The sequence below is a fragment of the Linepithema humile genome, chromosome 3 (assembly GCF_040581485.1).
Source record: "Linepithema humile isolate Giens D197 chromosome 3, Lhum_UNIL_v1.0, whole genome shotgun sequence".
NCBI classification, from domain to species: Eukaryota; Metazoa; Arthropoda; class Insecta; order Hymenoptera; family Formicidae; genus Linepithema; species Linepithema humile.
The window spans coordinates 27137231-27154730 of NC_090130.1; the positions used below are offsets into that span (position 1 = coordinate 27137231).

Genomic DNA, 17500 nt, shown 5'->3' on the forward strand with positions numbered 1-17500 from the left:
CTTTCATCTATCACCATCAGATAAAAGAAAGACGGAGAAATGAACGTCTCATAGTTCACTTGATGTATAATTTAGCAGCAGTCAACAATGATTCAACTCGCGCAGATAGAAATTTAATTACTATTATTTCATTATAAAATTTAACCAGACTTTGAATAACAATTATATGACTAATATAATAAGTAATAAATAATTGTACATTAAATCATATAAAATTTTTTAAAAGAGTTTCTGAATATTTAATATAAAAAATTTATCTTTAAACATTAATTATTCAATCTTTTGTACGTAATAAATGATTGATCATGCACGCATTGGCTTTGATTTTATGAATATTTACTTTTGTCCTCATTATGTAATTTTTACTTTTCGTTTATCAAGTAAAATTACGAACCGAGTGAAAATTTTTACTGCATTGCAGCAGACTGCAGCGTTTCATAATCGCGAATCGACGCAAAATTGCGGAAAATGCATTCTGGTTAAGTTTCAAATCAAATTAAGATGCAGATAAATATTGAATAATCTAGAAATAGATGTAACAAAGAATAAATCAATTTTTCATACAACTACCAAAAACATTGAGTCCGTTTAGATTGATGGAGCAAACAAACGACAAAACTGTTGTCAACCCACGGCAGATATTTCACGAGAACGATGTACTCGTTTGAATGACTGGATTAACTGCCGGATAGGAAACTTCTGAATTCCCCGGATAAATTGTCGGATAGTGTAGCGCGGTTAAACTCGCGAAATATCAGCTTAACAGAACCCAACTTTTTACGATAGTTACAGTAATGTTCATTAATTTGTAAACATTTGCAGAGAATTGCCAATATTCTGAATTAAATAAAAACAATTTCACATAAACCACCTTTTTACGCGTTATACATTAGTACGTTTATAAAATGACGTTGTTTTTTATGAAACAGAATTAATTAATGTATGTATGTACAAAATATTGAATAACATCAACTGCTTTTTTTGTTAAAAATTTAGTAGTTTGTAAATTTTCAAACTTAATTAATATTTAATGCTCAATATTGTACATAAAATTGTAAGTTAATTTTTAAGTCGTTTATATTATAACGTGCATTATCATAAATAGTTAAAATATAATTCAAGTTTGTATTTTTTCAAAATTTAATACCTTTTAATACCCATTTAATACCTTTAACATTGCACTGCAAAAACAATATCTATTTCAAGTACTATGCTCTTCTAATTTTCAGCAAATGTGTAGAAAATCGGTTTTCTAAAAAAGAGGACTAGAATTCTACGAACAAGAGCGGATATTCTTTTTGCGCCAGCAAAAGAGCCGAATGTCGGATGAACATTAACCAGATCTCTTTTATGGTGCCATTGCGGTGCAGGTAACATAGCACGAAATTGTGACTGGTCTTTTTCACTTCCAACGATTATCCGAAACCAACATCATGGTATTGTCTACCAGAAATAAGTAGCAAAACGTAGCGCGAAAATCAGGTTAATGTCCGTTTAAATGGCCATGCTTGATCATGGCTGTAACGCGCACACTATCGATCCTTCACAGTGCAATGCTTCAATGTGACGGTAACACGAGAGATTCTAAGTTACGTCGCTTAGAGATGAAATAATGCAAACGATAATTCGTGCAATTGATTTCTAATATAGTTTAACTTTGTTCCTAATTTATCTCATAAGATTGAAGAAGTTTTGCAATAAAAAAATTGATGTTTACGTATGCTATATATAAATAATTCTATAAAAAATACATTTATGTCAATAAAAAACTACATAATATAAATTGTGTACAGATTTTCTAATAACGTTATATATATTGGAAATAACTCTCGATGCATAATGCAATATGCATAATGCAATAAACATTTCTTTAATGAAAAATATAAACAATTATATTATGTTCTTTTTTGCAATACAAAATTGAAATATAATTAACTTGTTAAACATTTCAGCAATATGTTATCGTTGTTGTACGCACATGTTGAAAGTAAAATAGCCGTAAAGAGCGTATTATACGAATGCGGTTCATTGCACGCCGCAGTAAAGCATATTTATGTGCTCACTTTACATTTTAATAGTATGCAATTATGTATTTGTGTATTATATGATTATGTGCATATTTCAATAATAAACGAGTAATTGTACTCACCAATTAGATTATTACAGATTTTGCTCTAAACTGCTTCACATCAGCCCCATCGAATAATCGATAAATATCGTAAATCCGTACTTCAGTTACACGCACCAGACAAAAATTTACTCACTCACTTCACTTTCGAAAGAACACGAAAATCACGGCTGAAATCATATTGTTGGATACAGATAAATATACTGCAATAATTAAGTTTTACCCCATTTAACATGCATCAGCTAAATTTTCAACGTACTACATCTCGTAAAAAGTACATTGCGATTTGATTCGCTTGAGCAAACGCATTTTACAAATCTTTATGACATCAAACTTTTTACTTACTGTATGTAATCTATTTCAAACTATCAGTCCGGTGGGTCGTTCAAGCCATCGATGAAACGCCGTTAATCGTGAATGCCGACAATAAATAGTACGTTCGAGCAATTACGCGTCATTTAATCGGTATTTCCGACAAAAATTTGTATTTACTTTGTACTTTTAATATGAATATACGGATAAAATACCTGACTACTCGCGAAGCACTATTTTCCAGATCGACGAGGCACGGAAAGAGAACAACCAGAAAATGGCGCGAAAAGTATCACATAGAAAGCGTTCCGAAATTCACTGCCAGTACTGAAAACTTACAAATTTAACGTAAACTATAGATTTCCAGTACTGGCGGTAAATTTCGGAACGCAGCTATATAATGTGTGGTGTCGCTTCAATTCAGTTTCAATTACCGATATATTTCCATGCGATACACTTGGTTATTTCTACATTATGTCAATTCGGAACACAAAACATGTACGTTTTGTAAATAATTTTATCCATTTTTACTCGTATTTTATTAATAAGTGTATAAGTGTGAATTTTTGTTGAAAATGCCAATTAAAGTGACGAGCGATTACTGGAATATATTATTTGAAACGAATGTTTGCCGTGTTTTGTCAATCGTTGCATTGTAAATTGTGCATATTTCAATCACAAACGAATAATTGTACTCACCAATTAGATTATTACAGATTTTGCTCTAAACTGCTTGGCATCAGTCCCATCGAATAATCGATAAATATCGTAAATCCGTACTTCAGTTACACCAGACAAAAATTTACTCACTCACTTCACTTTCGAAAGAACACGAAAATCATGGCTGAAATCATATTGTTGGATGCAGATAAATATACAGCAATAATTAAGTTTTACCCGATTTAACATGCATTAGTTAAATTTTCAACGTATTATATCTCGTAAAAAATACATTGCGATTCGATTCGCTTGAGCAAACGCATTTTACAAATCTTTATGACATCAAACTTTTTATTTACTGGATATAACCTATTTCAAACTTGCAGTCCGATGGGTCGTTCAAGCCATCGATGAAACGTTGTTAATCGCGAATGCCGACGATAAATAGTACGTTCGAGCAATTACGCGTCATTTAATCGGTATTTCCGATAAAAATTTATATTTATTTTGTACTTTTAATACGAATATATGGATAAAATACCTGACTACTCGCAAAGTGCTGTTTTCCAAATCGACGAAGCACAGAAAGAGAACGACCAGAAAATGGCGCGCATAGTATTACATAGAATGCGTGGTGTCGCTTCGATTCAGTTTCGATTATCGATATATTTTCCTGCAATACACTTGGTTATTTTTACACTATATCAGTTCGGAACACAAAACACGTACATTTTGTAATTAATTTTATCCATTTTTACTCGCAATTTATTTATAAGTGTATAAGTGTAAATTTTTGTTAAAAATACCAATTAAAATAACAAGCGATTACTGGAATATATTATTTAAAACAAATGTTTGCCGCGTTTTGTCAATCGCTGCATTGTAAATTGTGCATATTTCAATAATAAACGAGTAATTGTACTCACCAATTAAATTATTACAGATTTTGCTCTAAACTGCTTGGCATCAACCCCATCGAATAATCGATAAATATCGCAAATCCGTACTTCAGTTACACCAGACAAAAATTTACTCACTCACTTCACTTTCAAAAGAACACGAAAAATCACAGCTGAAATCATATTGTCGGATATAAATAAATATACCGCAATAATTAAGTTTTACCCAATTTAACATGTATCAACTAAATTTTCGACGTGTTACATCTCAGAAAAAATACTATGCGATTTGATTCGCTTGAGCAAACGCATTTTGCAAATCTTTATGACATCAAACTTTTTACTTACTGTATGTAACCTATTTCAAACTATCAGTCCGGTGGGTCGTTCAAGCCATCGATGAAACGCCGTTAATCGCGAATGCCGATCATAAATAGTATGTTCGAGCAATTACGCGTCATTTAATTGGCATTTCTGACAAAAATTTGTATTTATTTTATACTTTTAATACGAATATACGGATAAAATACCTGACTATTCGCGAAACGCTGTTTTCCAGATCGACGAGGCACGGAAAGAGAACGACCAGAAACGGCGCGAAAAGTATCACATAGAATGCGTTCCGAAATTCACTGCCAGTACTGAAAACTTACAAATTTAACGTAAACTATAGATTTCCAGTACTGGTGGTAAATTTCGGAACGCAGCCATATAATGTGTGGTGTCGCTTCGATTCAGTTTCAATTACCGATATATTTCCATGCGATACACTTGGTTATTTCTACATTATGTCAATTCGGAACACAAAACATGTACGTTTTGTAAATAATTTTATCCATTTTTACTCGTATTTTATTAATAAGTGTATAAGTGTGAATTTTTGTTGAAAATGCCAATTAAAGTGACGAGCGATTACTGGAATATATTATTTGAAACGAATGTTTGCTGCGTTTTGTCAATCGCTGCATTGTAAAATGAAATAGGTTAAAATCTCGGTATAGATTTTAATACCATAGACATGCAAAAATGATACACATTCAAAGCGCAGTGTATGTTTCATTAGATGTTAAAATTCAGCTCTTTAAAATTAAATCAAGTGAAACATTATTGTCATTTCGTACGTATTTTAATTCACCGTGTGACTGATCACCCAGGCGATCAACGAAACATTATTAATTGCGAATATCAGCGATAAATAATACGTTCCATCAATCGGCTGTCATTTGAATCGACGCTCTTCATAAAAATTTGAACTCATTGTACACACACTTTTAATACAGATAAAATATACAATTAATTGTAAAATGTTTGCAATTCTTTCCAAATTGATGCAAAGGTAATTTGTGACAGCCGATAAGGTAAATTAGATCGATATCAATTATCGATAAATTCAACACTATGTGCGTCATCTTTTGGCCGCCTATCTGTACTGTGCTGTGTCAGCTAGAAAAGCGCGCGTTATTGTTGTCGAAAGTATCAAACTGTGTGTATTTTAGTCATTAAAAGTGTCTAATGAGTTTGAGATTTTGTCGGAAGTGGCTATTAAGTGGCTATTAAGTGGCTATTAATGTGACGGGCGATTGCTGAAATGCATCACTTATCCTTAGTTATCAATGATGTTTCGTCGACCGTCCGACCGACTGGCCGGAACGGTCATTGAAACTAGGTTAGTTTCACAATTAGTATAGATTTTGATGTCATACAGACATATGACGCAAAAGAATGCGTCAAGCAATCGAACAAGCGCGGTGTAATTTTTCTTAGATCTCACATGTTGAAAATTCAGCTCGACACAACTAAATTGAACAAAATGTTGTGTACATACCTGACAATTCGCGCGACGTCGAAAGTCGTCGTCGGTCGACTCGGTCGACTCGCTCGCTCCGTACATGTACAGTGCCGAATTAACCGTCGAGTGTGTAAAATAATAATAATCGTTACAATTGTGTGAATAGATGCGTTGTAGCATAAACGTGCGTTTCGCGTTTGCGTTTTGTGTATCATGATGCGGTAATTCGCGACGTAATTCTCGCATTCATTTAGAAGTAAAATTTGTGAGTTAACTTTTAGTAGTGCATATAAATAAATACAAGTTTTCAATATTCATCTATGGGATTCTTCGATTAAGCTGATGTGTTCTAATGTAAAGCGGAACATATAGCGGATAGAGCAAACTGCAATACTCTAGTTGGTGAGTACAATTGTTCATTATTCAAATATGTTCATATTTGATAATACAGACGTATATAATTACAATTTGCATTTATTACAATTATTACTATTATTATTATAGAATCTAAATTAAATTTTATGATTATTTTATCATAAGGGTGTAATATAAATTATGTACACCAGAAAAATAATTTTTTATATACCATTATAAATTTAGAACGCAAAGAATTAAAATGTTTGAAAATATTTCTTGAAATATTTACTAAAAGTTTATTATACGTTTACTACAATTTTTAAATGATTATTTATGCATATTATTGCATATAATTATGTTTTTGTCGCGATAGGAGTAATTAAATTACATGTAATAATATTTTATTTTATGCATATACAGAAAATGTGTTTACTTGTAGTAGTTTATAATAACTAAAAATTATATTACTTTTTTCAGATATACAGAGAAAGAGCTGAAATATTTAGCTAGAGTACAACGACTGGTGAGTGAATTCATTTGTTATATTGTGTAATAAAGTACACAAAATTATTTGTCAATATATATTATATAATTGCTAAGAACCATACTTTGATTATTATATTCTTTATACGTTTATAACTTGCATTTTTATAGATAAATATTAAAATAAATATCATTTTTCTTATCTTAATAAGTGAAAAATTTTACTTTTACTTTACTTTTAAATCATAAAATTATAAAAATTTGAAACAAAGTTTTACAAAATTGAAATTATAAAAAAATTGGAATTAGGAACTAAAACTCTGAAAATATAAATTTTGAGAATATAATATGTAATATAATTTTAACATAAATTTTTTTACTTTATCTTATTAATTGGTCAATGTTTTTGACAGAAGCAAATTATCAAAGTATGGTTTGAGATATAGAGTTTATTAGTGCAAAAGATATGCTGATTAGACAGCAATTAATAGTCAATTCGATTTTATGACGAGCGTTTCACCGAACTTTTCACTTCTTTCGTCACTCATAAAATTTGGAACTTTTTTAAATTTTTTTGCTTCATGAAAAAAGCTGCTTCGATATAATGTCTAAAAAGCATTGGTACATTATCTTTTTTCACTGCATTACCGTCATAGATTTTTTAATTAACCGAATAATTTCTAGCCATTTTATAAGTTACATTTGCGATAGAAAATACGTTTTATTTTGCTTTTGCGATTCGTGTAAATTTACGAAGTGGAAAACCGCGACGTAAATCGATGATTTTTTTGAAAGCTAAACAAGGGTTAACTTTCGTTTGATAATATGCGTATCTAACAATACGGTATTTATCAATTCTTCGATGGAACTAATGCAGAGCAGTTTGAGGCAGAATTTGCAACTGTAGAACAAACTGCAATACTCTAGCTCGTAGCGAGTACAATTATTTGTGCATTACATCATTAATTCTAGCGGGTATAAAGGCGTAAGGGAATAATATACTACACGAGGGTTACAAAGGTACAAAGACAGTCGCGCGAAGTACTTCCCGCTGACATGCGTTTACCAGATATTTGGTCATTGTTCAAGGAGAGTTCATAGTATTTGTATTTGATAGCGGGTGCAGCGTGTGGACGATATTGAGTTTTACAAGAACAAACAGACTGTAGGAGAAGTCAAACAATCGCGTCGGGTGAATGTGTAATTTCAGAGAAGCGCAACTGCAAGTGCAATTTCGGAGTTAGAGTCAAGAATACCTGCGTATGAAAGTCGGTAACAGTATAGTAGAATAATAAATCGACATCTCGATAATATTACGATATTGCAATATTTAAGTAGTTTTTTAATTCGATAACTGGCATTTGGTTAATTAATACAATCATGATACATTAATTAATGTAATACTTATACAATAATTTTTATAGAAAAAAATTATATATTATATATATATATATATATATATATATATATATATATATATATATACATACAAATATATTTATATTACGCTTGCAAATATTGAAAATTTAATCAAAATTTATGTTTTCTATTTTTCAAGATTGATGATAAGATTGAAGAAGAGTAATTTAAATTTATAAATTTGAATAAAAAAATTTAAATTTTTTATTTGAAAACTTTAAATTAGAAATATAAAATGTTTACTTTGCAGCAAGTTAAAATACTTATTTTGCTCTATTTGGAAATGGAGCACAATAAAAGAATAAGACACTTGTAAAACTTAATATCGAAGAAGATAGAAAAATGTACATTTGTTTCTATAACATTTCTCTATTATGCTTCGATCAGGATGCTATTTCTCTATTTCCGTTTATCAACAGCTGTTTCCAATCTTTAAAACAATATCAGATGGTCCAGTTGTTACACGAAATAACGAATGAGAAAAGAATCGAAATAGATTCTGTTAAAATAAAAACTTCTTTGTATCAGCTCGCCGGCCGAGCTCTCTCTTTCTCTTTAAACTTTTAACTGTGGCATGTTCGCTAACCGATGCGTTACATCGCGACTAGATATTTTTTTATCGAAAAAGTTAAAGTGTCACAACTTTCGCGATACCATGAACGAAACGACAACTATGAACCGAAATGGATGACGGCCGATTGCGTTTGGTTACACATGTTCCGTTTGTTAGTATGATACAGCCACCTTTTATCACGAGATTGTACGACCGTCTGAATACCATATTACGTGAAAAGTGTCGATCGATCGTTTGTGATTTGTCATTTACAATGTTATGTTTGCACGCACGGAAAGTTTGGTTATTCAAACTGTTCGCGTCGAATACTTTGCAATTAAAATGTCTTTAAAGTTGACCGGCCTATTGATCCAAAAAAGAATGAAACGACTTTTCATTACTTTTAAAGTCAATCTTCGCAAATGTGCGCAAACTTTCGTAACTAATTTCGTGAAATTAGAAAAAGTCTATCAATCAGCGTGAAGCGATAATCGGTACACACGTGGACTTGCGCCGCACGTGCGACCTCGTTTGTCGGTTTCTTTTTTTCGATTTTTTACGAAAATTCGGGATACGACTAATTGTAAGCTGTACAGTGCGGTCACGTTTTCGTAAGATGTTAGCTCGCCGTATAAAGAACCTTTGGCAATCTCTTGCGGCAAGAAGGTCATATAACGATCTGGCCGTATTTGGCGACGGTGTGACGCAGAAATGAAAAAGTTGCTCGAAAAATAATAAAAAAAACAGGATATGAACGGGCAGGAAAACGTCTATTGTTACGTGTCGCGAGGAAACTAGGGGACCACGTTCGGTCGAATCGTTGGGCTTACAGCAACGATTGAAGGTCGTGTAATATCAAGGATGTCTATAGGGTAGCGACGGTCTATAGCGAATAAAGCTGCGGCAATAACGCCGTATACAACAATAAAAGTAGAACGATGACGATGAAAAGTGGAACGTTCGGTCCATTTTCACTGCAAACGCTTCGAGAAAATTTGTAAAAATATCGACGGTAGTGAAACTACATCTATCGATGTTTAATTTTGGCAGTTTAAAAAGGTTATTCCGTTTACTGTTTTTTGATACATTGAATGACGATTATTAGTTGATCTCGCCACTATCAACGTCGGGCTAAATCGCTGCTGAGTATTTTGAAAAAGCTTTGAAAAAACTACGTTTGACGTAAACTACAGATATTAATAAATATTAATATAGATCTGCTCCATGAAAATATATATATCACGAAAATTTGGTTTTTATTTCATAGTGTTTACTTTTTATATCACTGTTTATTGCATAATACCATTAAAATTTTTACCGCTTTTAGCTAGCTAGAGCTTTATTCCTAAAATGCAGAAAATAGATTTTTATTGTACGCGATAATTTTTTTTAAATAGGTACACATTTGTGTAGCAAATATTTTATTTTAGTCATTAAAACATTAATTTTATATCGAACATTTACAAAAAATGCCCACCAATTTTTCAGATGAGACTTAAAAATGTACCATACTGTCTTGAATAATTAAACAGATAAGACATTAAATTTTAATTAATTAATTAAATAATTATGGTAATTGTTTTGATCGAATTAGTTTGTTCATTAGTACGCGGTATTATTATTTAAATCGCGCTAATTTGTTATTCGTGTAAATTAGATAGCAACATCGTATTGTTCTTGACAAACGCGCTGAATAATTGGAAGTCCAAAAGGCCGTTAAATGCGTATCAGCTCGCTCGATGCGAAATTTGGTTCGATTATATAGAGATGTTTTCGATGAACGCGCGTTTTCGTGTTGAGCCTGTCGACTTTAATGACACACATTTCTCGCACAAGAATAATCGGGGTTGTCCAATATAAACACAAACCAAATGCGATTTGATTGTATACACAGCAATCACAAATAAGTGACTCTTGAATATAACGCAGTAATGAATAACGGAAAATATTGCTCAAACAAATATTATTTTGAAAGGTATCTTTTTCCGCGATTTTTTATACCACTTATAATTCTTTTTTGATAGTTGTTATTTTATTTTCTAAAAATAGAGGGAAACAAAAAAAAGAAAGGGAGGATGCGAAAATGTTTCCAATGGTCGCGCAAATTTTCGTGTACCAGGCTGTCGACTTTAATGGCGCGCATTTTGCGCACACGGCAACAGCGGATGTACTCCTGTGTGAACGGAAGCAGCGCTTGAATCGATTGCAACGTGATAGTCAGGGCTAAAGTAGAATCGAGAGGGTCGTAACGTGGCGCAGAGTCGTTCTACCAATAGTAGCGATTGATCTCGCTGCCTCCGCCATTTCGATGATTGCACTGATTGATAGCTGCTCTCTTACGCGTGTGTAAGCGCGATCCGACGAATTACTAGACTCCAACCACTGTACTGTATCTCAATTCCAAAAGCCGTGTGTGGATTTTCCTCATAAATGATAACCATATTAGGAGATTATAATAACCATAATGGAGAAATAGGTATTTCGAGAACACTTATTTTATATCTGCAGAAATTCAAATATTTGTATGATACATCTATCACAAAATTATTTTTTTATTTGCTAAGTAATAAGTTTAACATTAAATATAATAAATTTGAAATAAAATTTAATCTTATTCGAAATGTCTAAGCTCTGATCTGCAAAAATATTTGCTTTTTTTAATTCAGTTTAATATTAATCATAAAAAATTGAATTTAATATCTACTACTCTAAAATATTTAATAAATATATAAATATATATATATTTATAATGATTATCAGTTTTCTGAAATTTTAAAGATTCTGTTAATTTTACGAAAAAAATTTGCCACTTTGATTGTCTATTTGATGAATACGATAATTTTTGCACGTTGTTTTCAATTGCACCAACTCCGGCGGAAATCCATGACGGTTGCGATTATCGGCAAGTTCGAGAACCGATCGCTCCGAGCCATTAATTTTGATCGCTTAGTTACGGCGAGGACACGTGTCGATAGAGATATAAATCGTCCATTCCATGCAGTTACAGATTTATGATAGCGCACCTTAGACGCGTTTGCAGCTTGACTCGCGATAGACTGCATGGTGTATTACGGATCATGTGATGAAATTTGCATGCGAAACAAAAGATATGCTGCGAAAACAACGTATGAGGCTCCGCGGGGAAATCTTTATCCGATACCGTGCTGACGGCACGACATATCTTCCGAGAAAGGACCGTATCTCGCGCACAAAATACGAATCTGCAACGTAATGTCGCGTAATTCTCGTGCGCACATCTTTTTTACCACCCCGCATCACAATGTCATATTTGTAGAATTTTTAGATTAAATTGCAACGCGATAGTTTCGAAACATTTTACATCCGCGTAGTAGATACGGGCAATTTTTGAGACGCGGGAATTCTTTTGTTGTGGTTGCACAACGCGACTGCGGACTTCAATGCAGAAACTGCGGCGGTAACGAGGTGAAACGCGTAACTTTACCGCAGCCAGAAGATTCGTAGCACGATAATTATTATGCACGCGCGTACAAACGGCACACTCGGCGAACTTGTAAACTAATGCGCATTGTTCGGTCTGCAAAATTGATAAACGGACGACCGTTTTTCACGTCACGATACAACTTTGGCTTAACGAGGACAAAATTGAATTTACGTTATGTAGCATCGCGTTTTTGATTGCGCTAATTAGTACTAGTATCGTTTAACGAATAGTTAATAGTTGAACGAATAATATACGAAACAGATACTTAAGAAACAATACATATATATGTGTGTGTATTGCACATTTGTAATAATAATAATCAATTTAAATAAAAAGTTAATTGCGCGGATGCTGTAATGCATAAGTAATCTTTATAACAAGAAAGTAGAACAAGAGAAATGTAATTCTGAATAATTACGTCGTTGGATTTGTAAATAAATGGGTAGTCAGTCTTTTTTAAATCAGCTGTTATAAATTATTTGTTATAATGTGCAAAGAAATCACTTTTATTCAATTTGACGTTAGTATTTATATGTTTCTCTCGCACAATTAATTTAAATAACTGAGAAGGCAGATAGAGGATCGTTCTCAAGACTGTCCGTCAAGAGCAACAGGTTGCAACATATCGTGCATCGGTCAGTCGATAAAACCGCACACGGTTTACGATCTCAACTTAGATCGAGAAATCATGATAGATCGCTTATGGTTAGAGTAAATATTTATGCTACGAATATATTTTTCCGATCGATATCACCTATTATCAATACTTTTGCAATTTTCTGCAAAACCGTAGAGTGCTATAAAAGAAAATTTGATTCGTTATTACTTTTATTGCCGATTCACATTGATATTGTTAACTCTATCGTGATTAAATTTGCGCAACTATTATTGCAGTTCCAATAAATGCGAATATCTTTATAATAAAACAACTTTTATTTTATTTCTATTGCGCGCAGTAAACAAAAATTAGCCACGTATAAAATTATGAAGACACTAGATGATGACAAACTAGACGGGCTGCATATTTTGTAATCTGATATTTTATAAAACGTTTACACTTGAAAAAAAATTTTAATTTTAATCGTAATATTGCGAATTTTTTAATATTACATTGCATATAATATTAGTACAAACTCAGAAATATGTATAAATATGTTTGGAAGACATCTAATAGAAAGTTGCCACAAATAAGAACTTTGTGATTACTAAGATTAGTGTTATTTTCGATTACTTTAATATTTGATGGTAAATAACTCGATAATTATGTCCCGTTTAAACTTTTATGAGAGAAAGTCCACCGGAAAATAATTTAGAATTCACTACTCGTTAAGCTCCTGAGACGTAATCCGCTAAAATCCTTCCACGCTTAATATTGAGCAAACTCACAGCGATTATGCTTCAGTGAAAATTTTGTTTAAGGAAAAATCAAATGGGAATTATTTGAATAAAACTCGTAGTTACTGGATGAAAATATTTGCATAAGTTTTTGAAATATCTCCTATTAAATGTATTATTAACGTATTAACAGTAATTGTTGGAAATAATATTTTAGTTTAAAGAACAAACTTTTCATAATTTATGAAAATATTCGCGTTGTTATTCAAAATTTATTATACTATTATAATAACGATCGCGTTTAATGATGTCTGCGCTGAATTTGCATTCCAAATGCATCCGGGACGTTCGTCGTGTATAGAATGAAAGCCCATTGAAATTCAGAAGTATCTTTTAGGGACGCAATTACAAAATCGGTACAATTTTTCTCAACGAGGTTAAAAACGTAGCTGCTGTTACGCGAAAGAGCATAAACTTTATCCCGGGGGCGGGGAACTGATTTACGGAAGTAAACTCGCTCGTAAGTGCGGAAACTTTCTCCGGGCAAGTTATCGAGAGCAATCGTCGACGATCGAGTCAGAAGCAGGATGCCACATGTAATTTCGTTAGAGACCGGACTTTTGTTGTCTACTCGGACCGTTCCATGTAAAAAGAAGAAGAGTAACGACCAAAGGTACTCACAGTAAATAAAATTGACAATCTTTACTAGTTGGCGCGCATTCACTTCTAAATACTGTTTTACTAGTTTTAGAATTACTAACCACGTATTCAGTATTAGATGGTAAAATATGAAGAGATTGAGAGAATCCGTAACACGCGCGTCCCACATTCGCTCACGTCTCTCTGTTCGCCAGACGATTAATAATTCTCGCCTTTTATTCCCGCACACGCGGCCATATCGGCGCATTCGGAGAGAGCTCGTTTTCTCATATCCGCCGAAGAATGGGTTCCATGCGACGACTGCGGGTCATACGTTCACGGCCCCTTCGGAAGTGGGATAAGCCGTCGCCGCAGTGGAAAAGCTGTGATACAAACAGATCACGTGCGCGGCCCTCGTAACGGGCGAACGAAGTTTCGGGATTCACTTTCCGTCCGCGACGGCCAGCCAATTTATGCAGTAACAAATAATATAAACTGGCTGCCCGTTTCAGCGCGCGCTAAAGCTTTCCGAATGCGCCAAATGGAGAATGATATTCACCAATTTGCGATATTTAATGCAATTTCGCGATCTCGGAACAATACGGATCGTTAGGCTAATTCTCGACGTGCAGATTGCGCGACTCTATCAACATTAGGGACTTTGCCACTTTGTTTTATGGTATCGATCCACCTATGAGTACAAATGTTAACTTCACTGTTAATAATTCTAAAATAAGAGAACAAAAATTTCATCGCGATATCACGTAAACCAGTGTTTCCAAGGCGACGATGGCGGTATTCTTCTTGTGAGCGCGGATTCACTGCAGCTGTTGAGTAAATGTTCGCCGGATGTTTCGTCATTTTCCACAGCAAAATCGTGACGTGACCTATACTTCCATTTTAGCGCCGAAAGCAATATCGTCTAGCACGTAGCGCATTTATTGGTGTTCTGTATCATAAACCCAATACGGTCGACGATTCGTCTCCGAACAGACAATGATCTGTGCGCCGTTTCAATTTCTATCGGTATATACGTTTCGCAATTTTCGGCACGATCGCGAAACGCGACGTGCTTTAAATGTAGCAATATGCGTCCTTCTCTTCCATCTTCTTCATTCTATTTATTCAGACAGCAAAGGTATCAGTATTTTATAATAAATGCGTTTTTCTATGATGGTTCTAAAACGTTGGAATATCGTCCTACAATTTCTCACGCAAATAAAAGATATCATGCGCGGATATTTGAACTGGTCGCATGACAGCTAGGGAAAATCTCTTCTCGTGCGTGACACGGCATATTAAACAGATTCTTTTTGCATAATTTCGCTCAATTTACAGACCTTTATTATTCCACTCAAATATTGAATTGAAGTTTTGCAAATATTATTATTGCTATTTATCACGAATGTTAAATTGATGACATTGATAATATTTTATTATTTTAAACTATGTATAAAAAATCAGGACAATATAGTTATGATTTTTAAATATAGTAATAATTAATTACAAAACAATTATAATAATAATAAATTATTACAAAATTGTTTAAAAAATGGTAGGAATAACAGGAAACATTAATACGTAGTTATTGGAACATTGGAACTCGCGCGCGAACATTATTAGGTCTATAGACATAAATATGTGTATTTATAGATCTTTAACTTATCTTCCATTATCTCGCTCAATATATTGAGAACAAAAGAAAGACCGACATTAAGAAGATAAGGGTGGCGTAGCAGTAGATGAGTGAACTCATTACTTACATTCGCGTGACTAAAAAGAAACACGTCATTATTACCTCACGTGAGCTTACGTTTTGTTCTATCATGTTATATTATCGGATGGATAAATATTATAGCAATGATGTTATTTTTCTAGATTTAATATAAAAATGCTGAGATTAAACGAATATTTATATTCGCAATCTCATTCGTATTCAACGATGATTTAAATAACATCGGTATGTGCGGTATCACATAATATCACTTGTTTTGTTTTTTTTAGAAACTCATATTTTTTAAAATTCCGTCATGCTTATAGTAAACGGATTGGTTGTATATATAACAGTTTATGTTATATTTGATGAAAAAAAATACAAATCAATTGACAGAAAATAAATATCAACGAGCAAAATAAAAAGTATGAGCGGAGCGAAGTACGAGATCTATAAATTGTAACATAATTACCGTTATTATTTATTAGCGCAGTATGATAGAGCGTGTAAGCTGGCGTGACGCGATAATAGCGTGTCCCTATTTTAATCGTTCATTTATCTTATTCGCGATGGTTTGACGCCATCGCTGTGATAGTGATGAATTACGGCGCGCGGACGGTTAATTCAACATAGAACGGCAGACCGGGAAACTTTTCGCGGTATGTGACGCGCTGTAGCAAATGGCGCAGCTCAGCTCGCACGAATGCCGCGCATTTTCCCATTGAACAAATTCAGTTTTCCTCTGACGCATCTTCTTGCCATTATGCGTTATTCGTGCGTGCGTTCGTCATCACTGCGCGAATAGCGGCAGAGCGAATTGGATGTGAGAGTTGATGGAAACCCCGCGGCTTCTTCTCCTCATCGTTGCCGTCGTCCCGGCCATTAGTCGGCTTTCTTCCACTCGCGAATTGCACTTCGTCGTGTGCGAAAATTAAATTGCGGCACACGCACTCACGAGAAGTGCACAACTTCTATTCGATTTTGCATAGTAGACGAGTAGCGGTAACGAATGAAGGCTTCAGGCAAGGAAGCTCCTGAATTACATTTACTCGCAATGATATACTCCAATTTACACGATTTTAAAATTATCTTTTCTATTCTACAGAAACGTGTGGGATTTATGAACGCTGTATATTTAAAACGAATAAACAAACATTTAATATAAATCAATTTTTTGAAGAAAATGATTTTGACGATTGTAGAATTATAAATTGGAATACATATCAAAATTGTGATAGCAAATAACAATCAAAATGGCAAATTTTGTTTCCAGACAGTTGTGGTTAATTCAAAATTTCCAAGATCTTCTATTTTACGCTCGTCATATTTGTCATTGAATATTAAAGCCATCTACGTTGTATCTCGCGTTATTCCTAAAAAGATTATGCAATATGCACATGCAAATCTGTATCGGCTATGCAAATTTCATCGGGCCACTCGCCTTTATTTCGACCAATCACGTCCTTTAGCACGTCCTGGCTTAACCAAGGATTTACAGATTGTGAGACCCTCTTTTGGCAGGCTCTCCCACAGCCTATTTTGCCGAGGTTTTAACCCTGATGCCCTTGGGGATATAGTCCTTCTTCCTTAAATTCCCTTGAATTTCTCGAACCGGGCCCGGTCAGGCTGGCTTTAACTACTTAAGCTTTCCACTTAGGGTGCCAAATTGCTCAGCGTCTTGGATAATTAACATAATATCAGCTAATCTGTCTTGATATTTTTCGCAGCTGTGGCCAGAAAGTCGGTAAT

At 33.6% G+C, this 17500-nt stretch overlaps 1 protein-coding gene across 4 annotated transcripts in view; it reads right to left on the minus strand.

Moving 5' to 3' along the window:
• The window catches only part of LOC105678940 (neuronal acetylcholine receptor subunit alpha-7-like), a 187121-nt gene that overhangs the window by 106838 nt on the left and 62783 nt on the right, over window positions 1-17500 (minus strand). The window contains exons 1-3 of one of the 4 annotated variants that reach the window (XM_067350930.1): window positions 3642-5259; window positions 3140-3284; window positions 2150-2298 (exon numbers count right to left, since the gene is read on the minus strand). The exons of the other annotated variants lie outside the window; for them this stretch is intronic. The gene's annotated coding sequence lies outside the window, so the exon portion shown is untranslated. Of the gene's footprint in view, window positions 1-2149; window positions 2299-3139; window positions 3285-3641; window positions 5260-17500 lie in introns of those variants that run through there. 4 annotated transcript variants of the gene reach the window in all.